This window comes from Hipposideros armiger, unplaced genomic scaffold (genome assembly GCF_001890085.2).
Source record: "Hipposideros armiger isolate ML-2016 unplaced genomic scaffold, ASM189008v1 scaffold_42, whole genome shotgun sequence".
Taxonomy (NCBI): Eukaryota; Metazoa; Chordata; class Mammalia; order Chiroptera; family Hipposideridae; genus Hipposideros; species Hipposideros armiger.
In genome coordinates this window covers 1666013-1686169 of record NW_017731392.1, presented here as the reverse complement: position 1 = coordinate 1686169, position 20157 = coordinate 1666013, and the positions used below count along the sequence as shown (strand labels likewise).

The 20157-nt window shown below is 37.6% G+C and overlaps 1 protein-coding gene across 5 annotated transcripts in view; it reads left to right on the top strand.

Moving 5' to 3' along the window:
• Nucleotides 1–20157, top strand: part of CPEB3 (cytoplasmic polyadenylation element binding protein 3) — a 185438-nt gene that overhangs the window by 5834 nt on the left and 159447 nt on the right. Inside the window, exon 2 of one of the 5 annotated variants that reach the window (XM_019639028.1) lies at nt 12055–12167. The exons of the other annotated variants lie outside the window; for them this stretch is intronic. The gene's annotated coding sequence lies outside the window, so the exon portion shown is untranslated. The remainder of the gene's footprint in view (nt 1–12054; nt 12168–20157) is intronic. 5 annotated transcript variants of the gene reach the window in all.

Here is a 20157-nt window from a genome sequence, read left to right as displayed (position 1 = left end):
GGAGGGCAGGGGCTGCGCCGACCAGGGGGTCCCCACCCGAGTTTAACAGTGTGTGTTTGGGGGTTGGGAGTGGGGAGAAAGATGATTCTCTCCCTCTCGAGGAATCGTTAAAAATGTGCCTGGGCTTTCAAGGGCTCGCCGACAGTCTCCAAGTGGGACATGTTCGTGAATAAACAGCTCTTGCTTACTCAGCTGTGGGTTGTCAGGGGTGTTTGTTTCTCTCTCTGCTGGTCACTGTTAACCATTTCTAGTCACCTTGACACCTCCCAGTAGGTGGATGTGTGTGTCGGGGTGGGGAGACCAAAAGGGAAAACTCATAAATTACTGGTTGGGTTATTCTTTGGCGCTCTAGGGATAGCTTTGATGCGAGGAAAGAGCTGTTGGCTAAAACGAATGCGTCTTTTGGACGACCTGTGGCGTTCTGTAGTGCTGTGATTGGTAGGACGGCTGGTAGTTTTCCCTTGATTATGCCTGATTTCTGCCACAAGGTATTTGATTTTTTTTTAAATTAAAATGTGTTTTTAAAAAATATTTTTAATGTAAGATTTCACAATCAGCTATTTATTTCACAGCCAGTTCTCTGTTTAAAGTTTGCTTCCTGAATATACAATGTTTGAACTACAGTGTACGTTGCAGGGCAGGGAGAAAATAACGTGACCAGAAATTTTTTGGCATCCAATTTCTGAAAGATGCTTTTATAAAAGGTTTTGGGAATTTGCATGACAAATTATAATTAACACTTCATCTTTTACTCATGAAATGAGAAACAGGCCCCCACTAGGGGAGGGAATGAGTATTTAATCTGTTTGATTTTTAAAATTCCTATTTATTGCTCCTCCTACTGCGTAAGCCTTCCCTTACTGTGCATTTATCTCTTAAGCAATTGTCAGCCACAAGGAGATGGATATATACATCCTGCCCCCAAAATAGAATGTGATGCTAGCGTACTGATTAAATAGGCCAGTGAGAACTCCATTTAGTTTTATGATTTACACTAAAATGAGTTCTCACCTCATCTTAGAATTTCTGTTTGAACCCAGAATTTGAAAGTAATATGACACAGTTCTGTTGATAGCAAAACTGTGTGCAGATTTACCTTATTAAGAAAAAAAAAAAAAGAAAGGATTTGATATTAGCATTTGCATGGAAATTCTGTTTTCTGGCTATGTCAAAAACCGTTTGAAATTACTTAACAGTAGTTAGCACCTGACTAGGTGTAATTTCACTCCTTGGTATTTACCCAAGAGAAATAAAACATATGTCTGCACAAAGACTTGTATGCAGATGCTCTACCAGCGTTATTTCTAATAGCACAAAAGTGGAAACAATACAAATATCCATAAACTGATGAGTGAATAAACCAAATATGATATATCCATACAATAAAATATTAGGTGATAACAAGGAATAAAATTCTGATACACGCGACAATGTGGATGAAATTTAAAAACATTATGAAAGGAGCCAGTCACAAAAACCACATATTGTATGATTCCATTTATATTAAATATTAAGAATAAACAAATTCGGAGACAGAAATTAGATTAGTGGTTGCTTAAGGCTGGAAGTGTTGGAGAGAAATGGAGAGACTGCCAATGATACAAGGTTTCTTTTGGGGGTGGTGAAAATGTTTCAGAATTAGACTGGTGATGGTTATACAACTTTGTGAATTATATCTCAATTTTAAAAATAATATAAAACAAAATTCGATTCTGGTGATGATGGCACAGCTCTGTAAGTATATTGAAAGAAATTGTACACTTAATATGAGATAATTTTATGGTATGTGAATTACATCTCTATAAACCTATTAAAAACATAATTAGCTACATATAAAATGTTCATAAAGAAATCTAAAGAGAAACTGATAACTGATAACTTTATTATCAAGCTTTAATTTTTTATATTTTTAATTAGTATGGGCAAAAATCGTGATTGATAAAACTCATGAAATAAATTAATTCCTTGAATTTGAAACAGGTGACATGTATACCCTGAATTTCAATATTGTCTGTCAACTTTGTTTCCCTTGGCTCTTACATTTCCAAATAAGACTCAGAATAATTGGAATTATAATTTACTCTCTGATTTTTAAGGAAAAAAGTCTTAATTACTTAGATCTTCGTCTGACATAAAAAAAGTTAAAATGCACTCCTGCATTTTTCATGGGGTTAAAGGTTTATGGTAAATGATATCCAGCCAAGAGAGTAACAACATGACTTTGGCCAAAAAAATATTTTCCTCAGTGATATATTTTGAAATAGAGATTAATCTACTGAAAATAAAGATTCTCCCAACTTTAGGGGACAAGAACAAGGATCGACAATGTGGAGTTATCCTAAATAGTTATGAAATATACTAACAATTTGGTAATGGATATAGAAATACCTGAGTATGGAACTGCTCTAAATATGTCAGGAAATTTAAAATAGTATATTATGTTAACCTTCTCCTGTCACACTTGTTTTGAACTGTCTGCCAAAATGGGCCCTAGAGGTATTCCATAAAGATAGTATAAAATATTCAGGTGCCCTCCAAGGAGAATTGTCAATTGCCAAATTTGGTGATAAACTGCAGGCTGAGTCCGCATTACAGGCCATGGAAGTTCTTCATTAATTCAGCAGTTTCCAGAGGACTTATGATGTGCCTGGGTATTCCTGTAGCAAATTCAACTGTAGCTACCCTTTGGGAACATACAAACTACCTAATAATGCTTGTATTTAAAAAAATAAAGCAAGGCACTTAGTTATGAAATATTACATACTGATACATGGCAGCATATGATGAAGTGCCAAATGAATGGCACAGAAATATAAAGTGATGTAGAAATTTGAAGGGGACTGTTAAGGGCTGGTACGTTAAAGAGAGCTTTGTGAAACAAAGGAAATTAAGGCTCTACATTGTAGTAATAGGAGGAATTATGTAGGCGAAGAAGTGGAGAAGGATCTTAGGTCTGGATAAAGATGAAAAGATGTAGACAGAGGAGTTAACCTTTGTAACTGGAACTATAGGTCTCTGTTAAGAGTGAACAATATGGTTGGCTGGTTAAGTAGGGAATAGTTAAAAGGCCTTCAATCTATTAATTCTCTCAACAAATATTTATCGAACAGGCAACATTATTGTGACAGGCACTAAGGTAGGCACTGGGGATACAATAATGAGGAAAAACAAGCACAATTACCTTTGTGGAGTTTACAGTTTATAGTGGGAGAGAGAGAATCACATAAATACATTTTTTTTAAATTACAAATGTGGTACATAGTGTTATGAGAGATTATAACTGTGGATTCGACCTAGAAAGAGAGGTCAGGAAAAGTTCTGTCAGCAAGTGTCCGTTTTGCTGAGGCACGAGGAAGAGCAAGGGTTAACTAGATAAAGGGAGTAGAGAAGAGCTACACAGGCCAAAGAGAAGCATGTGCAAATGCCCTGTGAAGGAAAACCCTAGATGAAAAGGAGAAACTGAAATGGAAAGGGGACTTGGGGCAAGATGGGCAGTCAAGTGAAAGACTATGAAGAGTTTTGTAGGCCAATTTTGGGAGTTTTGCCCTTATCCTTGAATCCTGTCAGGAGGGGTTTAGACATAAGAGATCAACTTCATTCTGTAGGAAATAGAAGTTAACTTGTAGGGGTTCCTAAACCCAATGTGAGTCAGAGAATTGCCCTAAAAATTCTGATCCATGTACTTGTACTTGTGCCCAATAAACTGTTTTCTTTTTTCAAACAAGTTCCCTATGTGATTATTAGACCAATGGTGTCTCTGCAGAAATACTGCAGCAGTTGAGAGCTTCAGCTGAAGCCTAGGTTTGAGTCTTAGCATTGCCACTCAGAAGCTCAGCAACTTTGGGCTGGTTATTGAATCTCTTTAAACCAAAGTTCCCTCATCTCCAGAGGGGAATTACAGAACCTACCTCATTGCGTTACTGGGAGGATTAGATGAGAAATTTCATTTAAATTGTTCAGTATAATGCTGGGCACATGGATAAGAGCTCCACTGGTGTAAGCTCTTAATTATTACTAAAAGTTTTTGAGTAAAGGTGAGAGTGATTTAGGGGGATTAATCTTGCAGTGGTAATCACGTGTGGTTTGGAAACAAAGGCAAGGTAGGACTGGGCTAGGTCTCAGTAATGACCATGGTCTGTAACTATTTTCACGTTTGCTTTAATACAGCTATAAATTTTTGAAGATCTTTAAATATAAATAGGCTAAGTAGTTCTCAAGTATATAATGTCCATGGGCCTCTCTAAAGGACTCTTATGGGGAGACTTTGGTCCCCAGAATACATTTTACTGGGTTAGCATCTACAGGATTACTTTGAATTGACTTTTAACTCTGGACAGAGGCTTCACTGACCACTTGTAGAGGACAGTCTAAAACATGTCTGTCTTATTTGCTACACAGAGAATAGAATCCTAACAGTTTATATGTATTCTGATGGACTAGCTATTTACAAATGGTAAATAATTTTACAAAATAATTATCACCCACTAATTTGCCTTTTCTTCCTCCTCATAAATATGTTGGAAGACCCATTTCTTTTCATTATCCTGGCTTAAATTCCTCCCTCTGTGTTGTTTTCCTGGGATATGCAGTGGTGTGTCAGGGTAGGCAAAAATCACAGAATAACATATCACATCTTCCTTCTTGTGTCTTGTTTCAGAAGTATCAATCTTATGTATACTTAAAAATGTATACTTAAAGAATTACTTTTTCCTTTTTAAACCAGCATGGATGCCATAGAGCAGCAATTCTCAGTGTGGTCTAGCAGACCCCTCGGGCTCCTTGAGAACCTTTCCAGGGAGTATGTGAGGTCAAGACTATTTTCACAATGTGGCTTTTTCATGGCATCGGTCTTCATGCTGATGGTGGGTAAAACTGCTGTACCTTTGTGCTGTTAAAGGCATTGGCACCAACTGTACCAATGGTTGTATATTCTTCACCATACACATGCAGCCAAAACAACAGTTCACTTAAGAATCCTTGATCAAGCACTAAAAAATATTTTATTTAATCTTGACATTTGGATACACATATTTGTAATATTCTGTGTGATGAAATGGGAAATCTGCACAGTTCTGCTGCATCCCAAGTGTGATAGTTGTCTCAGAGAAAAACACTTTCCTGAATGAGATACAGGCTGACCTGGCTGCACATGGCCACTATTTTTATCTGGAAGACTGACAATCAAAATTCTAAACTTCTGTGCTGCAAAAGATACTGTTAAGAAAGTGAGAAGACAGGGCTGGCCGAATGGCTCAGTTGGTTAAGAGCTCGCTCAAGAGTTTGAGCTCTGAGCAACAGCGGTTTGATGCCCGGCCCGAGCTGAGCTGCCACTAAGCGTAGCAGGATGGCTCAAAAAAAAAAAAAAAAGTGAGAAGCCATCACACAGAATGGGGGGAAATTCTGGAAATCATATAATTGAAGACAGACTGTTATCTAGAATATATTGGGTTGTTGGAAAAGTCATGATGCATTTTTGCAACAGACGGCACTAGTTCGTTTTTGGAAGTACTAGAGTCATTCGCTATGTTATTGCTATGTCATTTGACAACTGACAGTTCTAGCTTCATTCTAAAAAATAATTGAGCGATTTGGTTGAGTTTTGGAGATTTTACAAAAAGTTGAAGATGGAAGACCAAACTGCACTTTTGCCATATTTTACTGTTTTGCTTCCATAAAGGGAAGAACACGCGTCAACCTTGTGAAAAGTTACGTAAAGTTTACAGTGACAATGCTCTACAAGAACGTCAGTGCCAACGATGGTTCACGAAATTCTGTGCTAGTGATTTTGATCTCAACGACGCTCCTCGGTCAGGGAGGCCTACTGAGGTTGATGATGCCAAAATAAAGGCATTGATCGAGTCAAACCCACGTTACACGACATGAGAGATTGCAGAAACATTGAACATCCATCATTCAAGCATTCACGACCACCTGAAGAAGCTGGGATACGAAAGCAAGCTCAATATTTGGGTTCCACATGAACTCAAAGAAGTTCATTTGATGGCGCGTATAAACATCTGCAATATGCTCATTAAACGTGAGGAAAGGAATCCTTTTTTGAAGCGACTCATAACTGGTGATGAGAAGTGGATTGTTTACAACAGTGTGATGCACAAACAGTCTTGGTCCTGATGTGATGATTTGCCTCAAACAACATCGAAAGCAGAGGAAGGTTATGCTCTCAGTGTGGTGGGATTTTAAAGGTGTTGTGTTTTTCGAGCTCCTACCAAGGAACCAAACTATCAATTCAAATGTGTATTGTTGGCAATTGGACAGTTTGAATGAATCCATCATCCAGAAATGTCCAGAGCTTGTTAATTGTGAAGGAGTTGTGTTCCATCGCGACAATGCGAGACCACACACAAGTCTGATCACCTGTCAGAAATTATTGGAGCTTGGATGGGATGTGTTGCCAGACTCACCATACTCGCCTGACCTTGTGATGTCAGACTTCCACTTGTTTTGCTCTCTTCTAAACTCCTTGCGTGGTATAACGTTCAATTCAGATGAGGCTGTAAATCAGCACCTTGTTCAGTTTTTCGCGAATAAAGACAGGTCCTTCTATGAACAAGGAATTATGAAGCTCACTGAAAGATGACAAAAGGTTATCGAACAAAACGGGCAATATATCATTGATTGATCTTTGTTCTTTATATAAATAAATGACCATTGAAAAATATAGAAAAAATACATCATGACTTTTCCGACAACCCTATATAAAGATTTGTTACAACTCAATAATGGAAAGGCAAATAACCCTATTAGAAATGTACAAAGGATATGAACGGACGTTTCCCCAAAGATATACAAATGGCCAGATGCTCACCAACATAAGCCACCAGGGAAATGCAAACCCAAACCACAGTGTGATACCACGTCACTCTCACTAGGATGGCTATAATTTTAAAAACATAAATAATAATGAGTGTGAGAATGTGAAGAAATTGTAGCTCTAGTACACTGCTGGAAGATAAAATGGTGTGGCAGCTTTGGAAACAGTTTGGCAGGTCCTCAAAATGTTAAATACAAAGTTTTCATATGACCTAGCAATTTTACCCTCTGGTATAGACCCAAGAGAAATGAAAACATCTCTCTACACAAAAACTTGTACATGAATGTTCATAGCATTATTCATAGTAGCTAAAAAGTGGAGCAAACCAATGTTCATCAACTGATGAATGGATAGATGAAATGTGGTATGTTCATACAGTGGAATATTATTCAACAATAAAAAGGAATGAGGGGCCGGCCTAGTGGCTCAGTTGGTTAAGAGCTTGCTCAAGAGTTTGATCTCTGAGCAACAGCGGTTCGAGTCCCGGCCCGAGCTGAGCAGCCGCTGAGCTGCCAACAGGCGGCAGGATGGCTCAGCTAAAAGAAAAAAAAAAAAAAGAAAGGAATGAAATGCTGACACACGCTACAACATGGATAAATCTTGAAAACATTGTGCTAAGTGAAGTAAGCCAGTAGAAAGAGCACAGATTCTATTATTCCATTTATATGAAATGTTCAGAATAAGTAAGTCTATGGCAAAAAGTATACTAGTGGTTGCCTAGGGCTGAGGGAGATGTTTGGAGGGTGACAACTAAGGTGCTCAGGGGTTTGTTTTTGCAGTGATGGAAGTATTCTAAAATTGACTGTAGTGATGATTGCACAACTGTGTGACTATAGTAAAAGGGACTGAATTGTACCCTTTAAATGGGTGAATTATATGGTGTTTGAATTGTATCTCCATAAAGCTATTTTTAAAAATACCAGATAAAACTTTAAAATCCATTATTAGTAGACCAATTCAATAACTGTCATATCCATATAACAATCTTAGATATTATATAGCTGAGCTACTTAAACAAATGATGTATTCTATATAGTCATAATGAAAAGTTGCCAAAGATGTAGTAGCCATCAGTTAGGATTTTGTTGTTGTTGTTGTTCCACAGAAATCAACTGTAGCTAATTCAGGGAACATTTGCTGATGTGTGGAGGTGTTTTTTTATTGTTACACTAGGGGATGCTACTGGCATCTGGTGGATAGAGACCAGGGATGCTACTGAATATACTATAATGCACAGAATAACCCCTACAACAAAGAACTATGTAGCCCAAAACGTCCATAGTGTTGAGATTGAGAAACCCTGTGCTAACCTAAGTAAAAGGAATCTCATTGGAAGGATATGGATGAGCTCACAGGATTGAAAGTAAGGCAGGAGAAGGAGGCTGGAAACAGTCTAGTAGCAGCCGCTCTAGAGAATCTTGGTAGCAGGAACATTCCATGCTGTCATATGGGTTCAGCACTGGATGAAAGAATAAACTCCCAACTGTTTTTATTGTGCTCATAGTTCAAAATCGAAGGAGGGAGCATCTAATTAATCTTCCTTGCCACTTGGCTAAGGGAGGGCAGTATACCTTGAATGAAGGCAATTCCTCAAAAGGAAGTACATTCATTACTAAACATTTATTGACCATATACTTATGTTCCAGGTACTTTTTAGATGCTGAGGATAGAGTAGGGCAAAAGACAGAAAAATACCTTCATAGAGCTTATAGTCTTACGGTGTTAAATCAGGGCAAATCTTTAAGGAATAACTTAAAGAAGTTAGAATAGTTGCCAAACACCAAAACCAATAAATGCTACCTAGATGTTAAGTGAAAAAAGCAGGGAATAGAGTGTATTATAGTATTATCCCATTTACTTTATTTTTAAAAATTTAGCATGCATATGTGAGGAGATTTCTAGAATTATATATAGGAAATTTTTTAAAAAATATATTACCTCTGGATGGTGAGATTGAATATGAGGAGAGGAGCCTGCTTTTAATTTTATTCTCTTGCAGTGTTTTCATTTTTCACCATGAACATGTATAGTTAAAATTTTTAAATTAAATTTTAAAAAGAAAAAAATTGTTGGTGCAAGTGAAGGATGATTAAAGGCTTTTTAAAGTCACACTATTGTGGTATTTTGCTTATTATGGAAAAGCAGAAAGAAAGAAAGAACATCTGACTGGAAAGTGTGGCCTGTAATCATTCAACAAATATTTGTTGAACACCTAAGCTGCCTTAGGTCCTTTTTGGAAAAGGTAGAGTATAAATAAATAAAATATCAAGCAGTAGCCACCCACGAGTGAGGCACTCTGTGAGGCGCTGTATCTGGGAAAGAACTGAAATTTGAAAAAGATCTGACAGTTGCCCTCAGTGGGTGCCTGTTGGCTTCTGCTTATTGGACACCTAATATGTGTCATGTGCTGGGCCCTTTGCACATGTTATTTCAAATCCTAACAACAAGTCTGTCAGACAGATGGCTGTGTCTCCCATTTCATAGATGAAAATTGGAAAGATGAAGTCATAGCAAATAAGTGACATAGCTGACATTTGAATCCAGGTATATCTGACTTTGCTGGAGAACAGTGGATGAGTATATGAATAGTTAACAAATGAAAAAGAGAAAGTGATTTTTAATGAGAGCTATCACACAACTACCTATGATTAATTTTTGAAGAATTTTACAGGTAGATAGCCCAGGAACTCAGAGAAGGAAAAAGAAGTTGTTGCATATTGAAGTGGTCTGGGCAGGCTTCCTAGTGGGGGAGTGGTTTGAATTGGGTCTTGAAGGACGAGTATAGGATTGTAAAGAGCAAAACTGACTAGAAACATCTCACCTAGGCCTCCTCTTAATCCCACCCCCTGCCAGGGACAGGCAATTAATAGGCATTAATTTTTGGTGATCTGATAGCTACAAGACGAAATTTCATTGTTATAGTTAAATGTTTACCTCTATCTTATGCCTTCTAGGTTTTATGTCTTGGGTAAGATGAATTAATGATAGAAGAGGAAGTGTACATAATAATATAATAGACCAGGAGAGTCTTTTGGGAGTATAGATGTTCAGCATAAGTAGTTTTCCTCCACTTAGAGAACTTTAGGCTTTTATGAAGGCATTATATCTAATTTGAGACCCTACAGCTAAACTCTCAACTTGTTAAGTGTGACGATCACCTATTCAGTCATTTATTCAGCATCATTTCTTGAGCTCCAACTATGTACCAGACACTATAGGAGATATTGGGGATACAGAGATTTGAATAATACATTGTTATATTGTTCTGCCATCAGGTTGTCTACAATTTAATGGGAGAGACACTAGTCATTTATTTACAATATATGGAGATCTGAGCCAATATATATGCACACACTCCCAGAAACCCATTAGTCCTCCTTGAGTCATCCTTCTCCCTTACCTCATACCCCTACCCTTAAGTCTATCCAAGTATGGTCCATTTATCTTCTGAATATCTCTAAAATCCATTTATTTGTTTCTATTTCCCTTGCCTTCACCCCAGTCCCATTGACTGTCATCTCTTACCTTGGACTGCTTACCAGTCTCATAAATTGGTCTCCCCACATTTTGCTTCCACCCCGCTTCAACTGATTTGAGAATGGCCTCTCCATTCTACTCTTTCTTCCTTTGATTCATTGGGTAAAATGATCTTTTAAGAAATGTAGAACTGATCAAGTTATCTGCTTAAAGTCCTGTGGCCTGTTTAAATGCTGATGAGAAAGAGCCAGTAGAAAGCATAAATTTAGCAATTTGGAGAAAAGGGGGTGAATCCATAAATTATGACTTCTTTAACTTAAGCTTCATGAGGGCAGGGATGGGACTATACCTGTTTTGTTAACTGTTACATCCCCAGTGCCTACACAGAGCCTAGCCCACGGCAGATGTTCAATAAATATTTAGTGAATTTAAAGAAAGAAACATTTCCAAAGCTAGAATGAACCCTGTGATGTTTGATTGGAATTAGAGGTATCAATACAAACTCATAATTTTATAGATGTATAAACACACACAGATGTGTGCATACATACACTTTCTAGCTCTGTCTGCTGAGATGGCCTAAGGCAGTGGGATATCATTATACCCCAGAACCCGTGAGCATACCTAAAGCCATCTCCAATAAAGGAAACCAGAGATCTTTGGAGAAATTGCTAATTCCAGATTGGGGCAGGAAGAGCACATGAGCCTGGAACATCTGTAGTGTCAGAAAGTAGGGATGTGCTCAGAAAATGATGGGGCCATGTCAAAAGGACTTAGGAGTCAACTTGAAGAGATCCCAGTGGCCAAGTCAAGGACATTTTGAATAACATAATAAGTAATAATAGTAAGGAGTTGTAACCCATAAAATAAAATGTGAATTCATGAGTCTATACTGATAAAAAAAAAGTGAATGAACCAGGGGAGAGAGGAAAAACTTCCTTATAGTAGCATTCCAGTTAATGTAGGAAGGTTGGTGAAAACAGCAAATCACCACTTGAAACACCACAGGAATAACTGATGCAGGCAAGAATCATTAATAGATGCTAAAATTAGTGGGTAAAAGTATGTTGAAAAACAGGACATTCACATAGTCAGAAAGTATCTTTCCAAAGATATTTAAGTAAAAAGGGAAAAATAGTAACTTTATAGTGGAGAAATCTGACAGACACTACCTTAACCAAGTGATCAAAGTTAACATCACCACAGTGAGACTAGTCCACATTATGGTCCTTCTAAAATCATGCACTAAAAAGGACACAACATCAATTCTGTGGTATTGCCAAAAATGTATGACCTGAATTTATTCATGAGGAAATATTAGTTATACCAAAATTGAGGGACATTCTACCAGATAACTGGCCAGTGCTCTTCAAAAGTGTCAAGGTCATGAAAGACAAAGACTGAGGAACTGTCCCATATTAAAGGAGACTAAGGAAACATGACAGCTAAGTGCAATGTGTGATCCTGGATTGGATTATTAGAAGGGACATTAGTGGGCCAACTGGCAAAATAAGGTCTGTAAATTACATAGTATTGAATCAATGTTGATTATTTTGATTTTGATAATTATACTGTGGTTATCTCAGATGTTAATATTTGGAGAATGTGGTCGAAAGTGTAGGGAAATTCTTTTTTGTAACATTTTTATAATTCTAAAATGATTTCAAAATGAAAAGTGAAAAAAAAAAAGTAAAATAAAACCCCACTTCTAATGGCTTTGTATTGCCCTTGCTTCCTTTACCCAGCTACGCCCTTTCTCTGGCTTCCCAATTGAATCCTGAGCTCTAGCATGCTGGCTGCTGGTTTTCTTCTTTAGTCCCTTGCATACACCATGCCTCCTCCTCTTCAGAGCTGGAAGGTAGGAAGAAGCATGGTATTGTCTTGCATGGAACATACTTTCTTTGAACTTTATCTTTTTGTTCTTTAAGGGTCAGCTTACTTACTTTAGAAAACCCTTCATGACTTCCTAATCCAGGTCCCAACATCGTAAGGTTTCATAACTTTTGGTACTTTTTCATAGTATTTTTAGCCCAACTGCCATGACATTATTTATCATGGAATTGACTATTTAAAGTCTCTCTTACTCACTAGAAATTAATGTTCTTAAGAGATGGAGGGATTGTACTGTTTGTTGCTCAGTGTTAGCTCCCTAAGTGTCTTGCACAGGCTCTCAATGACTATTTGAAGAATTAATGCGAGTCGTGCAATGGAGCATTCACCCCCTCCTCAATAACAACTTGGATGAAATTGGATACAGGAGATATTTCAAGTTTGAGGAGATGGGGACCAGTATTGGTGGCAGTGACAGAAAAGGACAGATGAAGGAGTCTTATCACAGAAGGAGCCATAGGACTTGATAAGGGAGAAGGAAGAGTAAAAAATGACTCAGGTTTAATCATCAGCGACATATAAGCAAGCACACAGTTGAAATGGCACTTGAGTCACTTTTCCAGCAATATTTTTTGAAAGTATGTCTCTAAAATATTTGAACACAAAGTCTTTATTTTTACTGAAAATGTTAAATGTCCATGGTAAAATACTATATTACATGATAACTAGTATTTTAATGAAAATACTTGGCATGCTAATGAGTATATTTGGCATGCTAAAAATTAGTAGAGAATTTTATTAAAAATACTGTATACCCATGGTAAAATACTATGTGCCATGACAAACATTAAACAATAAAAGATGAGTATATGGGACTATCAGACTTTCTCTCTGTGGTGGATACCATGGTGCTCCAAACCAGATCCGCTCTTCATTGCTAATGCACTCATCCCTTCGCTACTGGGAATTGTAGTTCCTAATGGTGTGAAGCTTTGGTTCTGCTGAGCATTGCTTTAGGATGCAGGGTTTTGCATCCTGAGGTTATGCTCCCAGAAGCCCTCAGGCAGTGACTGGCTTTAAGATGCAAAGACCCAGGTTCCTTGCCTCATTTGAGGACAAGTCTGAGGGACCATCCTAGCTCCAGAGCCCATCACAGGATCAGCTGAGTATTCATTTGCAGCCACTTTAGGGGTCAATGTTCCCCGTAACTCTTCCTGCCTTCCTCATTTCATTGCAAGTGTATTTGCCAGTTATGTCCTGCCCCAATAAATCATTTGCATGCAAAACTTGGTTTCAGAATCTGCCTCTAAGGAACCCAGCCTTTGACACTATCTATTCTGCTTACTTTCTAAAGGTTGCCATCACAGAACCTCTTTGTGTGTGTGTCTGGGTTTTTGTTTGTTCCCCCCAAGCTTCTTAAAAAGTCTTGACAAATACAAAATAAATGCCCAAATTACATGTACAACTTGATGAATTTTCAAAAACTCTCAGTAGTAGTTTTATAGAGAAAGAACAAGAAAATGAGTTTGGACAGTGCGACAACCACCTATAATATATTTACAAATTCCTCATGGTGAAAACTTCAAGAGGGGGCATGTTGCTAAGGGAAGTTGGAAGTATCTCAGATTTTAAAAGAGCAAACATTTATCTTTTGGTTGACTGCAGTACACTTTGAAATGAGAGGAACATTCTAAGTATATTTTATAATACATTTAGGTGAAAAGGGGGAAATAATGAGTATCTGGAATCAGAGAAGAAACTGAGTCATTTCACTAGGAAGAGAGAGGAAAAGATAATCTTCCTGAGAGTCAAATATCTATAAATGAAACATGTCAAAATATTGCTAAAAATGTGAGTAACCAAAATTTTCCTATGAATCAAATTAATACAATTTAATAGCTCAACCTAAGCTCTTTATACTATTTTAATTTTAAAGCAAAATTTCAAGAATCTTCCCATAATTTTGTTCATCAGCAATAAACAGCTTTCACTGAGGGTGTTCAGTTCATTTTCTGTTTAATTCTTTATACGGGTATGTGTCTACCACCACCCTTGTCCTCTCTTGCCTGGATGATACAACTGATGACCTAACAACCGTCTATTTCCACTCTTATTCCCACTAGTCTGTTCTTTCAACAGAACCCTGGTGGTCTTTTTAAAAGCATAAATCAGATCATGGCACACTGCCCTGCTTAACACTTTACAGGGGATTCCCATCACACTTTGAACAAAACCCAAAATCTTAAGTTAGCCCAAAAGGCTTTCCATGATCTGGCTCCTGCCTGCCTTTCAGACCTCATCTTTTACCACTTTCCTCCTTGTTTACTTGCTCTTTAGCTCCAATTGATTAGATGTTCCTCTAAAGCAGGGCTGAGAAAACTAAGGCAGGGGCCAAATTTTGCCAGAGGCCTACTTTTATACTGCCAGGGAAATAAGAATGGCTTTTACATTTTTAAAGGATTTTAAAATAACTACAACAAGAACAAAAACAGGAGAATACGCAGCAAGAGACCTTATATGACTTACAAAACCTAAAATATTTAGTCTATGGCACTTTTACAGAAAAACTTGGCCAGCCTCTGCTCCTAAGGTTTATTCCTGTGTTAGGATCTTCATGGTAGCTGTTTCCTTTGCATCCTCCACCACCAGTCTTCACATGGATGGGCCCTAAAAGGACCGATGTAAGTGTGAGCTTAATTCAGATGTCATTTCATCATTGAGGCCTCTAAGGACCATCTAATCTAAATAGCTTACCAGATTCTCTCAATCATACCACCCTTTTGTTCTTTACAGCATTTATGCTTATCTGATATTTTCTTATTTATATTTTTTCAACAACCATTCTTCCTTATGCCCATGTAGGAAGACCTTTTCTTTATTATTTACTACTTTTGAATATTCTCGATTATGCATTTAGATAAAAGGGAGGAATACTGAGTGTTGGGAGCCTACTGCACAGGAGGTGCTCAATAAATGTGTTGAATGAGTGAATTTTTCAGATTATTTCTGCATATGAAGTTTTGAGTTCTGCTTTCTTCTTCGTCTTTTCTGGGAGGACCTACTGTGCAAACTGCAATGAAGAGCCACTTTAGAAAGGAGGGGCAAAACAATGCCTCTCCCTTGAGAGAACAGATAAACTTCTCTTTCCCTCCCCTCCTCTCTCCTTGGGAGAGGCCAGTACTAGAAGAGTGGGAATGTTTCAAAGGGATGTCTTAAGGATTTCTTATTTTAAAAAGAAAAAAAAAAAAGGGAAAGAAAACCTTTCATCTTTTTCTTTTAAGAGAGGAATTTTTCAGAATGATAAGACTAATTGAGGTCTCATTCTCTAAGAGGCTCTGAGGCTTTTGGGTGAAGAGTTTAAGTAGAGGCCTCTGCTTGGAAGATGGGTTTAACACTAAGAGGAGACAGGCCTGGACTCAAAAGAGAAACTGAGAACAGTCTGAATAGGGCTTGTTCTAGGACCTAGGTGATCAGGTCTGGGGGAGAAAGATACAGGCCCAAAAAAGCACAGGTCCTGGATTTTTCTGAAGTTTAATTATTTCAGATTGTCAGACAACACATTTTGACTTTTGGTTTAGGAAAAATATGGTCACTAAAGGAAGAAGCAAAAAGAGGTAGAAGCTTGGTTGTAAAGAAAATGTGGGCATTGATGTTAGTCTCCAGGCTTGTGGCTGGGTGTGGCAGGAGTCCAGGGATGAGAGTTAAGCTTTAGAACTTGAGTTTTGGAGTCAGGATAGACCAGAGCTTCGTCACCCACTAGTTATGTCACCTTGGGCAAATTATTTAGCATTTCTAAACCCAGGCTTCCTTATCTGAAAAATGAGAAGAATGATAGTTTCTATCTTTTAAGGTTATTAGGATTAACCGATAAGATATGTAAAATGCTTATCTAGATGCCTACTGTAGACTAAGTGATCTTAGTGTAAATATCATCATAGTTGTCATCACCAGATGTTGAAGAAATTCTCTCAACCCATAGATTTTGAAACTAATAATATAATAAAATCTGTATCTTATGGCAGTTTAAAGGTATGTCCCACTGTATTCTGCACAGGAACATAGGATATAGAAAGAGGTAGGATAAGAACTGTTTGGATAGCAAGATCATTGTTGCTAGAAGAAGGATGAGCTTACCACAATTCATTTGACTCCCAATATTGAAAAGAAGGCATGGAAATCTGTACTTGAGTGTAGACCTTCCAGATAAATCCCTCTGCATGTCAGTATTAGCTTTGGATTTCATACATTGATCTTTAATGCTCACAGTCTATTAAAAATGCCCTCATACACACTAATATTGATTGTATAGGTAGGATGGCTGTTATTATCTCTATTTTATTCTAGAGGAAACGAAGACTGAGAAATTGAGAATATGGTTTTAGAGTCATACTGTATTTCTGGGATTTGAATCCTATTATAGCTCCTCAACTTCCCAACAGGGTAACCTAGGGAAGTCATTTGAACTTCCCAGAACCTCAATATCTTCATCAGTGAAACGAGGATAATGAAGGTACATACCTCCTACATTTGTGTGAAATTATTCATTATGTAAACAAAGTACATGGCATGGCCAATAGGATGTGCTCAATAAATATTTGTTATTGTTATCACCCAGGGCCAGCCAGCTAATAACTGGTAATGCTAGTATCAAATTTAGATAGTTAGAGTTCATATCCTATGTCCTTTCCACACACCACCTCCCATAGTATTAATAATGTTGACTTCCTGGTACTGTGATGATATCATGAACCATTAACATTAGGGTGGGTGGTCTAATTTGTTTTTCCAAAAAATGGTAGGAGATCTATCTAATGTATCCTTCCTTCCTTGGTACTGTTGGCACACATACCTGTTTCTCAGCTTCCTCAGTAAGAGAATAGTTATGGCTTCAGGACAGAGCTGAGGATACCAGCCTACATTAAACGGAACCAATGGGATACTTGTCATGTAATTGGAAAAGCATGCTAACTAGTGAGTTGGAAGACTTGAATTCTAAACTCGGATCTACCACTTATTAACTATATCTTGCAATATCTCTGAGCCTGAGTTTCCACATCTTTATGTTTCCAGCTTTATTGAGGTGTAATTGATGTCCACATCTTTAGAGTGGGGATCCCAACAGTCATCGTCAGTGCTGTCACCTCTGCATACAATCACTTTGTGGAAATCAGGAAAAGGTGCCTCTTTCTCCAGGTAGACACAGCTCCACACGGTTCATGAGCTTGGCGATCAGAGCATGAACTAGATTTCAGTCTCCACTAGCTTCCCTGACCAGCTTTTTGGTGCATTGCACAATCTGCGAAAGTGACCCTGAGGACTCTGCCTATGTTGTTTATCCACTGCCCAGGCCTGTTAACATCAAGCTAGATAATAAGGTAAAGGAGCTCAGTCAAGTCCAACCCTCTCTGTGGATGTAAGGCACTGATATTACACAAACACCACTTGGCTTCAAATGGTGGGATCCAAGGGCTACCTGGTTAGATACACTGACCATTAGTTGTCCTTCCATTTGTTCTGATGTTCCCTGTGACTGACTCATCAGTGTGTATAGCTCCTATTAATTCTAACTGTTAAAGCCAAGATTTTGGCAAATAAATGTTTTTTTCCCCATCACTTCAGGCCTGGACCAGCCTTGCTTTCTAGAACCCTGAAGACTAAAAATCAGTTTTTTTGATGATTCATCCTCTTTAAGACAATTGTGCTATTTTTAGAGCACCCTGGAGTGGGACTGGGTCTGGCCCATAGGTGGAATTTGGAATTCTTTGGTTAGAACTTCTCTCTGGTTTTCAGGCAAAGGTCATTATATAAAAGCTTTGTGTCAAGGGGAGAAAGAAAAGTTGCTGCACCACAGTTTGCCCTCTTTTCACACCTTTGAAGCCCAGGCTGTCTGGATCAAGTAGGACAGGAGGACCTATTTTTATGAGTCACTAACCAAAAGACAGCTTTAGAGTCAGGCAAACCTGAAATTAGGTCCTAGTTTTGACACTAGTTTTGTGACCTTGGGTAGGTAAATCACCTTTCTAAATTTTCACTTTGTCATCAGGAATTAGGGACAATAAGAGTATTTACTTCATAAGTTTATTACATGGATTAAATGAATATTTGGGAAGCACTTAGCATTGTATCTAGCACACAGCATATGCTCCATAAATGTTAGTTAGCTCTTATTACTAAGCTCCCTGCAAGATCATGTACCAGACTTTGAGGAAGAAAAAAAGCATGAGTTACAATGCCTGCCCCCAAGAAGCTTAGAGTTATATTATAGTTGGGGAATTAACATAATTACATCAGAAAAGGTAAATAGAAATGCAAAGCAATAAATGTGTGGTACAGATAGATACTATTGTTAGGAACTGGTCTTTGAACTAGGATCTGCAAAAAGGTGAGATTAGGATTAGTAGAGAGGATGAGGAGGGCATTCCATTTGGGATCAATAACATCAGCAAGGTTCAGGACCATTTTCATACCAGTTTTTCTGGAGAAGTAGGGATAATGCTCTCTGGGAACATAGGTTGGGATTAAAAGAGGAGAGCCCTAAATACTAAATAGGGTAAGTGACTCTTGCCCTGTAGATAATGATGAAACTTGCACATGGAAATGTCCAGTAGGCAGTTGGGAAGCTCTTGGGAAAATGCTTAAAACCATAGCTAAAACCTTGGGGTTAGAAGTTGAAATTGTGGAAGCTGGTGACACTTCTTTATTATTATTATTATTATTATTATTATTATTATTGTTATTATTATTATTATTAGTCTCAAGTGTACAAAACAATGCAATAGCTATCCTTTTCATCCCTCACAAAGTGATAACTCCCTTCCCCCCATCCACTGTCCTCCCACCCCCGATATCATACTTATCTATTACAATTCCATTGACTCCATTCCCACACTATACTCCACATCCCGTGACCATATGTGTATAAAATTATAGTTGACATACAATATTATTCAACATCAGCTTCAGATATACAGTGTGGTGGTCAGGCCTCTACACCGTGGTGACACTTCTAAGGCCAGCTCCTTGGGAGGTGCCTGCTGATTCCAATTTAATGAGGGCAACTTTTGAACAGCATTTAAAGTGAAATGGTGAAACTGTTAGGAGATTTGAAGAACAACCTAAAACATTAACTGGGTAGGTTTGCTTTTCTGAAGTCTTCTGAATGAACACATGGCCTTTTAGAATAAAAATTTTAAATGAAAACTTAAAGTATGAAATGGCAGTTATAGGGAGAGAAAAAATGGTCCATATAAAGCTTAATTATATTTTCTCAAATCATTCTGCATTTTTTTGCAGTCTCCAGAGGATTCCTGTAACTGAGTTAGCATGATGAGAGTAGGAAAATGAACAAGCTATAGTTGACTAAAGGGAGGTATGTTGTATCAAAATCAGTTTGTAAAGGAGAGGACATTGTAGTAAGGGGACACAATTTGCCATTAGATAAAATGTAAAAATAGTGCGGGGTCATTTTTAAAGCATACAAATTTAGTTTATAAATTCACAAATTTTTGAAGCATAAAACTTTTTATATAAAACTATCTCATCTACTGAGCATTCTTCAGACCCAAGATGAATTCAGATACATGAAATATATATGAGTATTAGTTTTTTCTTTAAAATTGAGATATAATTGACATAAACACTATATTGCAAAATGATCACCACAATAAGTCTAGTTAACACCGTCACCTCACATAGTAACAATTTTTTTTCCTTGTGATGAGAACTTTTAAGATCTCTTAAAAGTCGGCCCTCTTAGCAACTTTCAAATATACAATACAGTATTAACTATAGACACCATTCTGTACATTATATCTCCGTGACTTATTCATTTTATAACTGGAAGTTTATACATGTTGACCACCTTCATGAACATTAGGTTTTAAAATAAAATGAATTATAATTGAAGTCTACAAACAGAGAACATGGATGAAGGCTGTTTTCTCTCTGATGAAATATACACACATACATATTTACTCATATATGTCATAATTTGAAATGGGATGTCCAGCTGATAAACA